General features: G+C 37.6%; 1 long non-coding RNA gene across 1 annotated transcript in view; it reads left to right on the top strand.

The window, feature by feature from the left end:
- The first annotated feature begins 2,335 nt into the window (after nucleotides 1–2,335).
- Nucleotides 2,336–15,303, top strand: part of LOC142041488 (uncharacterized) — a 33,320-nt gene continuing 20,352 nt past the window's right edge. Inside the window, exons 1-3 of the long non-coding RNA XR_012653487.1 lie at nucleotides 2,336–2,541; nucleotides 5,407–5,462; nucleotides 6,294–6,362. This is a non-coding gene — a long non-coding RNA (uncharacterized LOC142041488). The remainder of the gene's footprint in view (nucleotides 2,542–5,406; nucleotides 5,463–6,293; nucleotides 6,363–15,303) is intronic.

The following is a 15,303-nucleotide window of genomic DNA, read 5'->3' on the forward strand; positions in this document are numbered from 1 at the left end:
TTCAGTCTAAAAGAATCGATCAGATTTAGTGGTCACACTGTCAGAGTATCCAACCATTCAATCAGCAACTGCACGTGGCCAAGCCACATTCACATGACAATTCTGTTAGCAATCAAAGCGGCTGGTCTGTATCCAGCTACATTATGCTGAGATCATGTATCACCACCAAATAAGCATTTTATTAGTTTAATATAAAGCAGGGTGACATCAGGAAAAAATAAATGACTGCAAAATGTTTGACAGTGACCCTCTGTGAAAAGCATTTTACTCCAAAAATGACTTAACCCCCTCCCTCAGTATTATAGTGCTGAGAATCTTTACATTATTGGAGAAGCCCTTTTTCAGATAAGGTATAAAACTCATGTACTCATCACTTATGAGAACTGAAGATTCCCTGATAACATATCTTTTTATAAAAAAGGGCAGAAAAACTGAGAAAAACCCAACAGATTTCTTCTTAAAATAGATTTCTATGTTTAAAAAAAAAAAAGTTTCCTTGGAAAAGATTATTTGAAAATAAAACAGTGGCTTCTTATAGCTGTCTTCTAAAATGAGTAGGAGTGGCATGCAGAAAAAAGTATATATTGTTGTGTATACAACACACGGTACATTCTGCAAAAGCAGTGATTTCAGCCACATCCAGGAAAAAATAATGCTTGGATCAAAACATTAAGTGGCTTATAGCTACTGATTTATTTTTTTTTACATTTTTCTACCATCTACCATCGAGTAAAGCAGCCCATAAATATCTCTTTGTTCTAGTATGTGCTGCTTTAGTGGATCTTTTTGAATCATTTTAGTGAGCTCTGGCCTAAGACACTAAAGAAGTACAAAGAAAATATAATCCACACACTTGTCTATAACAAGAGTCCATATGCTGTGTCAGAAATGATGTTGCAGATAGTGCTGACAGTCTTTTTGGTTATATAAGAGAAAAGGAGAATGTGTATGGAGGTGAAATGGAATTAATAAAATGGACTAAGCTATTTCTTTCACATTAAAAATTGAATCTAACTCATCTCAGAATGCCTTTTAGGCTATTGGATATAGATCTCCTGACAGCTGCAGATGTAGTCACAGCAGTATTAGGAAAACAGAGATTTTTTCTTCCAAAGTTCAAGACCTGAGCACTGCCTAAAAAGGGAGACATGCCTTCGAGCATTGAACTTTTGATATTTTTCTGACTTTAATGCATACCAACACTAGGAGTTCAAATCATGGATTTAGTAACCCAAGGAAAAAAACAACATTAATTTCAACCTTGATTACATAACAACGCACAATACAACGTAACTTTTTCTTGGGAAACCTTGAAAATCCCTGGCTGTTGTTTTGTTTTTCCTCTCCTTTTGGGGGTGAAAATGGAGCAGGGAGAGAAAAGGATGTTATTCACAATCATCTGAAACATTTCAAAGTTAGCAAACATTTCTGATATGTGTAAAAGTGGAGATCTGTAGTAGGTAGCAACCTGAATGCCTCCAACAAATATATCATGTGCTTCCATGCTGAGACAGATGGCTATCCACCTAGAAATCCAGACAAAAAGCCATCCATTCCATTTGGGCCCCTGTTGTGGTGCTCTGTGCAAGGCTGAAGCCAGAGGTGTTTTCTGGCTGGGTGGCAGATTGGACCTCAGACTATTTTAGGAAAGCTTCAAGGCTGCCCTGCATTTCAGTCAACACCAACTCTGCTATGATTGCAGCTGTACAGCTACTTTCACCCAGCCACAGTGCAGGTTGCTGGATTTGTTTTGTCTTTGCTTTCACCAGATCACTTTTCAGGCAGACCAAATCCCTGATCTAGTTCCTGGAGCAGCCACCTGAAGACTAGAGCTGGCACATAGAAGGGCATCAGCCCTCCTCTTTTCAGTGGTGGTGCAGATTGTTGTCGAAATAACAAGGCTGCATAAGTAGAATCTAAAAGTAACTGTTCCTGCAAAAGAAGATGTCGTGGTTTAACCCCAGCCAGCAACTAAGCACCACGCAGCCGCTCACTCACTTCCCCCCCATCCAGTGGGATGGGGGAGAAAATCAGGAAAAGAAGTAAAACTCCCGGGTTGAGATAAGAACGGTTTAATAGAACAGAAAAGAAGAAACTAATAATGATAATGATAACTACAGTAAGTAATAAAAGGATTGAAATGTACAAATGATGCACAGGGCAATTGCTCACCACCCGCCGACCGACACCCAGCCAGTCCCCGAGCGGCCAAAAAAAAAAAAAAAAAAAAACTGCCTCCCCCCCCTTCCCAGTTCCTAAACTAGATGGGACGTCACATGGTATGGAATACACCGTTGGCCAGTTTGGGTCAGGTGCCCTGGCTGGGCATGAGAAGCTGAAAATCCTTGACTATAGTCTAAACACTGCTGAGCAACAACTGAAAACATCAGTGTTATCAACATTCTTCACATACTGAACTCAAAACATAGCACTGTACCAGCTACTAGGAAGACAGTTAACTCCATCCCGGCTGAAACCAGGACAGAAGATTTGAGAAGATGCCGAGGGACCAAGGATAGACTGCTTCTTTCAAGAAAAAAGGTCAGATGAAGGGCTGCTATGTCTGACTGCAGCCACCAGGTATTTCTGTAGAAAAGAAAAGAATATGTATTAAAATTTTAATAATCTTTACCCAGCCTGATCACCAAAAAAAGTTGGGTGTAGAGAAGGGTATTACAAGGTAATAAGGGCACTTTAATGTCAACCACATGCTTAAAATCTCTTAAACATAGGAGCAGCTTATGAGCAGCTTACAGTATTGAGACAAATGTCACAGCATTAATGTTGTATCTATAAAATTTCCTTAACTCAGAACATTTTCCTTAGCTCAGACTACAAGAAATACATTATTTTCTATTTTTAAGTTGAGCTTACAATACTTAATGCTTGGAAAGTGGAAAAAAAAGACCCCAAGGCATTCTTTCTAGAGGTAAGTGAATAAAAGTTTCACAACAGGGGTCTGCTATTCAGCTTCCCTTCTGGGCATGAAAATATTATTGAGAAGGCTCAGAAGAGTGTGGTCTATTCTCCCAGAACTACTAGACACAGTATTATCCTTTTTTCTATGGGTGCAAATCCCTTCCTTCAGAAGAAATCAGCAAGAAATGTTTACAGGTAACCTGAGATCAAGTGCAGTCCCTATCTAATGTAAGAAATGTTCTCAGGTCCTGGATTACAGACAAGTCCTGGGCTCACTGAAGTCAATAGAAGTTTTATTGTTGATTTCACATGAACTAGTTAAAATTGTGTTAAGAAACAGTTACCATCTAAAATATGCTTAACATTTGACTTAGGGGAACTTGAACATGAAGCAAAGAGAGCTTGGCTTCCAGCTGGGCCACTGACCCTGCTGGACACATTCACAGTTATAATTAGGTTCCTTTTTGCTTGTTTGGCAGTGTAATGGGTCTTTGAAGTCTGTATTTCCTCACTGCATTTCTCTCCAAGTCACTAAAGACACAGGGCTCTGCTCCAACCTTGCCTCCAGGTCTATCACATATGGCCCTTGCTGGTGTGCCACACACTTTTCTCTGGTTGTCAGCACCCACCTAGCAGAAGCCCCAGGGTCCTGGACATGGCAGCCAAAGGCTGGCTGAGAGCCACTGGCTCTCCATTCTTCCCACGGGTTCTTTTAATCTACTCTGGGGCTGGGCAAATAACCTCTCTTTGCCTTGGTTTCCTGATAAGTTAAAGGAGTATACTAGTGTGTGCAGTAGACCATGGGAAGACAAGTTGTGGGGAGCAAGATGTTCTGCATCGGTACCTTGGAAGTGGACTTGAGCTTCAGTCATTGGCCCTTACCTAACCAACTCTGCATTGCAGTGAAAAAGCCAGTAAATAAAAATTTCTGGCCTCAGAAAGAGACTATATTGTGCCCTGAAGAGTACAACCTGATCATCTTCTAACTTTTTCTCACGCTGCGGAGAGTCTAACAACAAATGTTAAGCTTAAAAGAATCTTTTTTGTTGTTTATTATCTATATACCCACCATTGTTTGTTATTCTTGTTTATTATGCTTTTTATCTCAAGTGAATTTAAATTTCAAAAAAGATAGGAGAGTCATATTTTCTCTGATTGAAAACACTGAATGCAGGCATTGAAACCTTTTGCTGAAATCTCTTCCTAGCTATTTATATATATATGTATAAGCATAGATATGATTGCAAGCAAATTTTATTCATACACTTTTGGGAAGACAGAAATAAATATCACTGGTCCTCACATGGCCCTCATATTTGTATTTTCATATATTTAACAGTTACAAATGTGTACAGCCTCTTATTAAAATGCAATTTTAGCTCTTCTAAATACCTATATGTTTAAGTATATTTACTTTTCATATTGCAAAAAGATACTGTACAATATGGTATTAAAAAGAAAACATACATAAAATGGGATTATACTCCATCTCCATACTTCTTATACTACAGAATTATTCTTTCCACGAGTACTAGCCTCTGATAGTAATTTAGGGAACTTTTAATTTGTAGCTCTTGAGGAACGAGACAAACTATAAATAGAAAGTTCAAAAAATATTTTTCCAGTCATTTTCTAATTGTTTTTGTCAAATTAAATCAAAACACTGTAATGTTAATGAACTCCTAGAACATGTTATTAATGGTTATTTTGAACCATAGCAGGGTGTTTGCATTAGATTATATTCTTATTAAGTTCCTATCTTATTCCAGCCCTGATGTTGAATGAACACTGTATAATTTCAGGTAGCTGGAACAACGAGAGCTAAGTCTTTGCTTAGAGTTAAGAATGTAAGTGCTTTGCTGGACCAAAGCCACCATGTTTAACACTGAATTGGGTGTGCCAAGACTCCTTTCTGCCAAAACCCAACTTAGTAAAACCCAGAAAGTTTTGGTTTGGCAAAGAGAAATGAAAAAACGGTTGAGGAGAAGAAGAATTTCTAGTGAAGGTATGGATCAGAGCATAGATTAGCCTGGGGAGTAGGTTGTACTCTGTTGGTAGAAGACATAGGTTTAAATTACTTTTCTGATTGGCTTAAAGCAAAGATTTTGTCTCTGGTCTCTCTGAATTGAAAAGAAGTATGGACTTTCAGTGTAGAATTTCTAAACTCCAAGTCTGGAATAAGTGCCCTTCCCAGTAGGGTGCAGAGCTTTCTCTCTCTCCCGTGCTTTTCTTGAATTCATTCTGTGCTGATACAAAAAGAGGTTTCAAGACCAATTTTCTGTGTGTGACAAGAAAATGCTCCCAATGCAGATCTATCCAGCAATTCGCAAAGCTCAGCCCTCAGTGAGAACAGGTTCTCTAATAGGCAAACCACCCAAGAAATCTTGCAATACTATGATAAGGTAAATACTATGGTACATAAAATAAACTTGTTTTTATTGTTTATTAAGAAACTCCTTTTCTTCAACCTTTCTTTTTCTTCTACAGTGAAAGAGAGAGACCTGTCTGAAGAAAGCAAAGGAGATCACTGAGTAATTCTACAGGTCAGTCTAAAGTATATGTGGGACTTTCTAAAGAATTCTGAAATCATTTCAGCTAAACTGATTTTAAAGTCAGAAAGTATAGGACCAGCAAGATGTTTTCTTTAGAGAGCAGTTGTTTGAGCCTAAAAAAAAATCAGTTAAACTATATTGGATGCCATTTCATTTCCCTATCCTCAGAACAGACATATGTGTCGACAAGAACACCAGTCTCACTGGCATTGAATAAGATAAGGGAAGTTTACAATTCATTGAAAATGTTGAAAAAGATTGATTTAATCTATTTTGGATGTAAACCACATTAAAAATATAAAACCAAAAAACCTAGAATATATTTACAAACCAGAAAACCACTTTTGAGTACTTCCAATTTTAGCTTATTTCTTGTTGAAATGCTTTCGGAAGTCAAGAAAATATTTCAATAAAAACCCATCAACCCCCTTACACAATTCAAGATTCAGGTTGTACTATAGTTTAAATCACTTTGAAGAACCAATTTAACAGTTTTGCAGAAGACAGATTAGACTCTGCAGATCATATCGTTCTTTTCTGGTGTGATTTCTAGCTGGCCACTGATAGCTCTAAGCCATAGAACTTAATGATATTAAGAAAGACTATTTTACACAGTTATTTTTTACAAGAAGTTGGCATTTATCAGTCATAAACAGCAGCAAAGTAATACTGTGGCTTGACACTGTTTTGGTTGTAGCGATTATGTGGTAGGAAGTGGGTGTCACGTTCCCTTGGTAACAAATAGAGGGTAAATGACATACACTGAATCACCAATGAATCATTAAGAGAGTTCTCCTTCTGATTTTTGGCTTTTATTTCCAGATTCTAAAGTTATGATAGTTTTAAGATAATGGAAGAAGGTGAACACTTCACAGCGTGCACAAGTGTGTGGTAAGAGTTACATCGTTATTAGATCTCCTAACACTGTGAAAACAGGAAGCTTCAACAACCAGCACTTACTGTTTCTTTCAGCTAATGACATTTAGAGTTAAAGGGTGTCCAGGTTCTTTGTACAACAAGAGAGAGGATGAGGGTAGAAGTATGAACTCTCAGTGGCCAGCAGCAGAACCACAAAGTTCAGCACAGTTCAGGGAGGTCTGGATTTCACACACAAAATTTACAAGAACTCATACCCTGTAAGCACATGCTGTACTACACACTGTGCTCAAAAATGAACTACAGTATCTTTTACTGTAAATAAATATATGGATTTTGATAACTAATCAAAATAAAGTGATAACATATGCTAATTTGAGTAACTGGGAGCTCCCCCAAACTTAAGACATGATACCACAAGTTAAAGTAAGAAATAGCAGGCTGTTAAAGGGAACAACAAGATTATCTCCTTAGAGAGACAGTGTGTGTCTGTGTGTGTATACATGTACATACATGGGTTCATTATGTGCATGTATAGTCATTATCATCAGTATTAGTTTGAAATTGTTTTAAACAGAAGTTGCCAAAGCAATACCAGAGTTCAGATTGTCACTTTTGAATGCATTTAATTACATAAAGTAAGAGATTTACTATAAAGATACACATAAAGTTTATTATGTATTGATTTTTAATTCCTGTGGGAGTTCATTCAACAGGACCTGGACCGGTGAAGGTCTAGGCTCTGGTGCCTTGACACACCAGTTGGAATTGGACAGCAACTAGATCCACCCTGTCAGAAGCTTTACCCTCCACTGGCTTTGTCTGTTCAGTACTATATGACAAACTGCACTCATTGAGTAGGCAGGAGCAGAAGGAGCCTGGCAAAATTTTAGTACAGCAAGTGAAGAAATTTATTCTGCAGGTTTTCCATCTGAACATTTCTAGATGTGAATATTTACAGCAACATTTGGATATTTATTGCCAACTGTATTAGCTGGAGTTTTGTTTTCTGTTATTAAGTGATTGCATTGAATTAGCAATAGTCTAGTAATACAATCTATTCAGGCCTCTGTGATGGTTGTTGTGTACATTCCAATGCTCCTGAGGGTTATAGAATAGTTGAGTTACAATAAGCAAATGATGCTGCTAGAAAAGTGCTTTAGGATTGTCTAGGGCTAAGACATACTGGCAGTGTAATGACTGTAATGAAAATGAAGCGTGCCTTATAGACTCACAACGTTATATGCTCTGCATTACAACTTACGTTTCTCCCAGGAGAAATTTCCTCAGAAGAAAAGCACCATGCTTCATGTCCAACTGATTTATCTTTTTTATCATATAAGCTCTAATAACCCCTTTATGAACTGTTTAACTCTGGTTAAAAGAAAATTAACAAATTCAAAACTGGTTCTGGCTGCCATCCCAGGGCACAATAAAGAGTAAGTTTAAATTAGTGCATAGGCTATTATCTTGGGAACAACACCACCACTACTTTTCTTGACTTTTGACTTTTCTTGTGCATGTTTTAAATTATAGAAGCACATTCAACTGTGAAAGATCTTGTTGGGTCATTCCATACCCTTTTCTTTCTAAGTTGAATTCAATCATAAAAGTTTGCTTCCAGCAAAAGCTTTCAAAGCAAGGACACAATGTTCTTAACTATTACTCTCTTTCTATCTTATGAAATTGTACATGCATCCTGCCAACTTGGAAATCAATGTTTTTAAGAAAATGAGAGGCTGTTGATGTCTTTACTGGAGCTAAGTACCTTCTTCTTCCATATGTATTACATTGCATGGTGATGAATAAATCTCTTTGCAGATCCAGAGGCGAAAATTGAAGGCAAAAGCTTCCAAAAATTTCTGCCACCTGTAAATGTGTACATGAATGTTGAGGTTCTTCAGTCAAAAGAATAATGTAATTGACATCAGGACAGTTTGTGCTGTTGTCAGCAGAAGTATCATGAGAACATGATAAACTAGTGGCCCAATTAGACCAAGACTGACTCTGACCTTGATTTCATACAAGGTTCTTGTCTGCTCTGATTTTTGTAGTATCAGACTTTAAAATAGAGCCTCCATTACCATAAGGAAAACTGAAGCCCATGATTCTCTATTGGTAAAGGCCCAGACATCTCTGGGCTTGAAATTGCTGGACATAAGTGCAGTTGTGTTGACTCAAAGGTTAAGCAAGGAAGACTGACTATGGTCAGCTGACTATGCTTTCACTGATTCTTGATATACACCACTAGCTTCTCAGCATAGCTTTATGCACATCATGGACTTCGGTTACCCTGGAGATTACACCAATGAGGCTTCATCAGGTGCTTTTCATATACTGCTGAGCTTAGGTCTCCCAAATGCAGGTAATTCTTCCATGTGCTACAGTTACTAAATCTTCACAGAGCAAAACCCTGATAAAAAAGTGAATGCCTGTTTATGCTGCAGTCTCCATCTCTATTTCTATCAACAGCAGTATCCCAGGTGTTAATTTTGCCGAAGTATTTAAGGTCTAAGAACTGTTTCACATTGGCTGAGTCACATTAGAAGATAGATTTAGCCTTGTCAAAAGAAAACTAGGCCAGTTGGCCCATGAAAACATTGATTTGTGTAACATTTTTTTAGTTCCTTATACCCGCAGTAGAAGGGCTAGATATCTATCTAAAATTAGAGAAGATTGCATAAATTGCCTGGGCATCCAAAGAGATGGAAAGCATCTATGGTAGATGGGCTGGGTTTTCCTCTCCTGGTTTCCAAAGATGTCTCCCTCTGTCTATTGATTGTACAGGAAAAGAAGGGCCTGTGTTGGTGGACTCCCCCTTCCTGGGGCAAGGTAAATAAAACTATGGCAAGGCAGCACCAAAATGAGACCCTGAGTTAGGAGACTGATTCACCGTAAAGTTTTTGCTGAAGCTGCACACAGTTAGTGGGAGTGATTGGCACCATCTATCTCACCATGCTGGTAGCCCATCTAAACAAAGTTGGGGAGCACATGGTTGCCCCAATATGTACCAAAGTAAAGTTTCACTGACTCTGGATAAATGGTGAGAAAAAATCTTTTAAGTTTTGATGGACAAACCCAAACATACATATTTAGCATTTACATGTTTTCAAATATAGTAAGTGCTTATACTGACATTTAAATTTCACAAGTACAAGGTTTCTGCTTTTACAAACTAATCTGATACATCTCCAAAACAGGCATACTCTTTCCTTTGCGATATTGTGCAATATTTTTTCTCTTTTTTTTTTTGGCTTCTACTTCCTTAGTTAAGGAGCAAAATAAAAAGTATACCTTGGGAGTTTAGGAAGTTAGTAAGAAGAGAAACTTATTCAGAAAAGGAACTTCTTGTTTCTCAAGGATGCCAGACTCAGACAGAAGACATCTCTTTTTTGTCTCTCTGTTGTTTTTTTTCAGCTACAACATACACTCTAGTTATTTGACTCATTATATTCCACTACAGAAATCATAACTGAACACTGGCCTTTTGTTTATCTTCTTCAAACAAAGTCCTATGTCTGAATATACAGCCTTTTCCAGGCAGATGTTTTTATTTTACAGTTGCAACCTCTACAGTTTCACCTGGCCAGCTTCATCTCAGTATTTCATCAGTGTCACAGGTGGAGATCATTTGCTCTGACTTCAAGATTATTATTCTTTCTCTTTGCAGATGAGAAATTATTTTCCCTTGTCTAGCAATGAGTCAGCAACACATTATGATGTATGTGATCATCTCACTGCATGAATTTTCAGGCAACCGTACACCGGATGTCAGCTTGTTTGCTGTGCATTATCTATTTCTTATTTAAGTATTGTGTTCAGAGAATCCTTCTGGGTTGAAACAACAACATAAATAAAATAGTATGAAAAAAATAAAAAGAACGGCACAGCAGGAAATAATAGTGTAATTTGTTTTACCCAGGTTCTGTCATATGTTTACCTTCTAAATTTGTTTGTTTGTAGATATAGTATGCATGTCTGCTGTGTGTTTGACTTCCATTGCTTTTTTTTATATTCTTGATACCTGGAACCACCTGTATTTAGAAGGGTCCCACGGAGGCAAGCACAGCCCCTGTGCCCAGAATCACCAGTGAGCAATCCAGTGCAGAAGAGGCTCCAGCTCCGGAGCCATTGAGATGTACAAGGTGCCCTTCCTCTTCGTACTTGACATTTTAAGGAAAATCACAGGGAGTGTGTAGCAGAGTGCCCAACTTTCAGACATATCCATGAAAACCAAATCAGGTGCTTTACAATTCAGATGATGTTCCTGGATTTGACTGCACTTACTCTGTCCTGTGATGACTGGCTCTTTACCATCCTGTTTTTTCCTCAGCTTCATTTTACACTTTGATTCTTACTCTCTTTCCTTCAACATCCTTCCATACTCTTTTTTTCTATTTACTTTAGTCCTTTCTAATCAATAAGGAAACTAACATGAAAGTGCTGTCTTCACACAGCTCAAATATATAATTATTTTACCACTTCCTCTACCTTGGGTATTCCCTTTTCTTTTTGCATGATAAGCTTTACAGGAAACCCGTGTCTCTATTTGTATAGATGCTAGACAGAATGATGCAGGGCTTTGCTCTTTACAGGCCCTCAGGCACTACCAAATAGTATCATAATATAAGTCCTTAAATTAAGACCTCTACTTTGATGACAGAGAAACTCACCTGCAGAAGAGTTTCTTTCTTCATTCTGCTTTCTACTTTCCTCCATGCAACATGCAAACTTTTTAACTAAGATTCTTCATCTGAAACTATGGAGTTACCTGTTTCACAGGCTGATCCTTACACCTTCATTTTTAAGCTGTTTTACTTTGTCCAACTAATGACCAGATGAGAGTCAGGCACACAGTGTAATTACACCAGCATGTCAAAGTACTGCACAGCAACAGAGGCAAAGCAGGTCTTTGTAGGAGAACGGTTAGCCTGTGACATGCATAACGGAAAGAAACCTGGTCTAATTCTGCTTGCAAGTATCTACTCTCATCTTTTAAATGCTTGATAATAGTAGATTCTGGTCTTGGGGGGTGAGCGAAGACTGCTTTAGATCACTCATGTCATAAACCAAAGCAGGGGTCATCTGCCTTATCTTCATTTTTTAACATTATTCACTGAAGAAAGAAGACAAATAAGCTTAGCCAACACTTTTTGAAGTATGCTTATGTTTTGAAAAGTTGTGAATGTAATAAATCAACCCACATATCTGAGACAACTGTATTTCACATACCTGTCACAGGATTTCTCAGGGAAATAGCTAATAAGGTTTAGTTTTGTATAGTGAATGTAACCCTTGAATGACACTGCAATATTCCACTGAGCCTTTGAAAAACTATAGGGCACGCTGGCAGCAGTGGGAGTTTAGGGTGTAAGAAGAGAGACTGGGGAAGGAGACATGGCTGGAAGAAGAGCTGTGGGAAGGAGTGGAGGTGATCTTTGAGAAGTCACCTGTTGATTATACCATGCAGATGTTATGTTGCCTGACACGCTAAAATTAAAAGAAATGACAGAGAAAAAAAAAGGAAAAAGAAAAAAAAAAAAGAGGAGGAATGGCATTTCCTTCAATCGTGTGAAACAGAATAGGCACAGTTATTTAGGCCATGCTTTAACCCGAGCTATTTCAATGCGAACCGAATTACTTGCATTGACTCGTCCTCTCTGGAGTGGAAGAGCACAAAGGCAAAAAAAAGGTGGGCAGCAGCTGGGCCTGGCTGGTGCCTGCACTGAGCTGTCAGTGGGAACATCCTGGGCTTCACCAGGAGCTCACTGAAAGTCTCAGACTGGTTTGCATAGTGAAATGGTAAACTTTAGTTTCTGCTAATTTTCTTTTTACCAACCTGTTGAGTTATACCTCAGGTTCCCTTCTGAGATATGAAAGAAAACAGAGGAACTGGAAAGATTTTTTTCTTAAGTCAGAGGGGTTTGGAGGTTTGTTGGGGGAGAGATTAAGTTAAAACAATGTCACCTCATACTGAGAGACTGTCATTGATGACAATTTAGAAATATTTGGAAAGAATTTATTCTTTTTTTCATTTCCCCCCTGAGGCACTGTGCACTTGTGTCCCTTGGATACATTTGTAAAGCCTGTTGTCTTTTGTTATTGGTTCCCATTCTTTATATTTCCCCTTCAGGGAAGAAAACTTCTCTTCAGGTAAAGAGTCAGTCTTAAAACAACAGAAACAAAAAGCAGGTGGACTACTTATTTTAGATAAAAGGATATATTCTTGAAAGTAATTTGGTTCGTCTCTTTCTGTTGCTCATATCAGGATCTATTTAATTCACCTGCAGCAGTAATCTGACTTCAGTTATTTCCACACTTTGGGCTGAAATTCTATCAAAAGACAAAAGCACAATTGTGTCTACTACAACTTGCACCTCGAACTTTGTAACAGGCTCAATAAAGCAGTGTGTGGATGTGTTCAGATTTCAAAAACTAAATTTTTATCTCTGAGGACAAATGTTTCAAATTTTCTTCCTAAATTAGGAAGAATATATTTACAAAATAGCTAATTTAAACAAAATAGATTCATAAAGCTTCCTCTTAATTATTTTGGGCTTCTTATTCCCAACCAAAATAAAACATTTTGCTAATTTTTTACCTTCAGTGGCAACATTCTCCTTTAATGTAAAATACAGACTCTTACTTTCTCATCACAATATCTTAAATATATGACCTGATCAATGACTTGTTCTAAATAGTATTTGTGTCACTGAGAAACACATTTCTGTGATGTTTTCTTTAGTCCTGTGCGCACAGAACTTCCTCTGTGCACAGAATCTCCTGATTCTCATCATTCTGGAGACTCCGCAGACAAATTACCTGCCTTTCATCTTTCTGCTAGAGGGGGGGAAAAAGATTACTAGAGAAAAAAAAAGGCTTAGTAAGAGTGTTTGTGTAATAGAGTTGGAATGTGAGACAAAGATAACAATTTCAGGAAGAAAGATCTTTAAAAGAGCTGAATGGAAAAGGAAGATGAGAAGATAAGTTATGCCTTCTTTTACATTTACCTTTAAACTTTCTCCCCTACTGTATAAAATTCTTTAGTTTTTATTAAATAAAATGCACCATTTATTAAATGTGCTTTTATTAAAAGTACTGTTGTTACCATTAACCTTCTGATGGATGAACAAGTCTTAGGGAAGAATTTTAATTTGGCTGGAGAAGAATGAAGGGAACATACTAATCTGTTTTTCCCTTCTTTTGAAGCAATGTTAGGAAGTAATGCTCAAGTAAATTAGAGAAGCATGAAAATATGGCATAGGATCTAGTTCTTCTTCCTTGATACAAACAGGACTAGCCTTCTTATCAGACATGATTAAATAAGGAATTTCATAATAAAGGAGTGCCTGAATGATGCCCAAAAGAAAATCTGGGAACTTTAATTTTACTTCATCCATTTCAGGGACTGCCAGGCCTTGAATATGACATTCTTAGACTTAAAGTTTCAGAATGTTTCAGAATTTTCAGATCTTTCCCCCACCCCCAACATTTTCAGCTTTTGAGAACATTTGCTCACAGTGACTGTCCTGGAGAGAGTCAGACACCGATCTCCTCTCTGGTGTTCCTGTGGGTGGGAAGCTGCATCATCAGTCTTGCAGGAAAATCTGAGAAGTTTGACATGCTCAAGTGTGCAGTTAAGTCTGATGGAGGTTGATACTGATGTAGGAAGTAAGTAGTACTGGACGCCTCAAACTGGAGGGAATTGAACCTGAGGTCCAGTATCTGTGTCCTAACCACAAGGCTGAGTAGTAGCCCAAGTGAGGTGCCACTCTGGTGGTTAAAGCTGATTCATCTGTGCTGCCGAGAACGGAGGTGCCACGGCGTGAAAAGGAAAGTAGGTAAAAGAGAGCCTAGTCTAGTGGTTGAAGTATCCTGCTAAGGGACACAACTAAAATGCCATGGCCAGGACTATGTATGCATTTATATTAGATCATCACTGAATAAAATCAAAACTAGTCCTGGAAGTAAGGACTACAACCCCAACCTTTTGCTGAAGCTACATCTGAAATAAGCATATGAATTAGACAGGATGATTTCATCACTGTTGGTTTCTTAATAACTGTGTTAACTTGAAATCTTAAACAAATGCTATAAACATATGAAAATATACATATAAACATGCGTGAATATAAAAGTAGTCATTTTCTAACCAGTATCACCTGCTAAACCATTAAGTCTTCATCGTTTAAACAGGAGAAAATCTGATCACTCTGTGCCTTATAGTGCTGTAATTACTCCAAGTTTTCTTGAGAAAACAGTTGCCAGAAACCTGTGGTTTGCTTATATCTCAGAATGATATAGCTAGTTACTTGCATTATTTGGTAATGTTTCATTCTGACTGTCAGATTCCAGCATCCCTTACTTCTGTGATTAATTTTTACTGAAAGAAATCATCATCCCCCCTCCAAAGTTGCTTAAAATCACTTGCCTGAATTATTAAAAAATGCAGTTCCACAATATCACAGGAACTCCCAAATTCTCTTTCTTTAAATACTATGTCCTGAAGTTCCTTTAATGCTGTTCCCAGAAAGTGACTCATGATTCTTTATTAATTATGAAAGATGTTAACTTAATGACTGCACTAAAAATGTGTTTTTCTCTTCTCACCATAGCTTGAAGGAATTATCATTGCCAAAGCACTATCTCTAACACTGATCTCGTACTAGTAGTGTACATGTAACCTTTTCATGATTGATTCTTTAAAGCCTAGCCAAATATTTTTTTTAAACGTTAATGCAAACCTGATTTCATTTCATTAGACTACATCTTTAATTGCATGAATAATTGTGGACATTTAAGGTTAAATATTAATTTCATTAAAAATGAGAACAAAAACTCTCTGACTGTAGGGTGGCCAGCATTTTGCTCTGTTCATGCATAAGTTTCTTGCTGATATGGCACATTGGGCTTTTTATTATTATTGGGTTTTGCACTGTAATAATCTGAATACTAC

The sequence above is a fragment of the Buteo buteo genome, chromosome 2 (assembly GCF_964188355.1).
Source record: "Buteo buteo chromosome 2, bButBut1.hap1.1, whole genome shotgun sequence".
NCBI classification, from domain to species: Eukaryota; Metazoa; Chordata; class Aves; order Accipitriformes; family Accipitridae; genus Buteo; species Buteo buteo.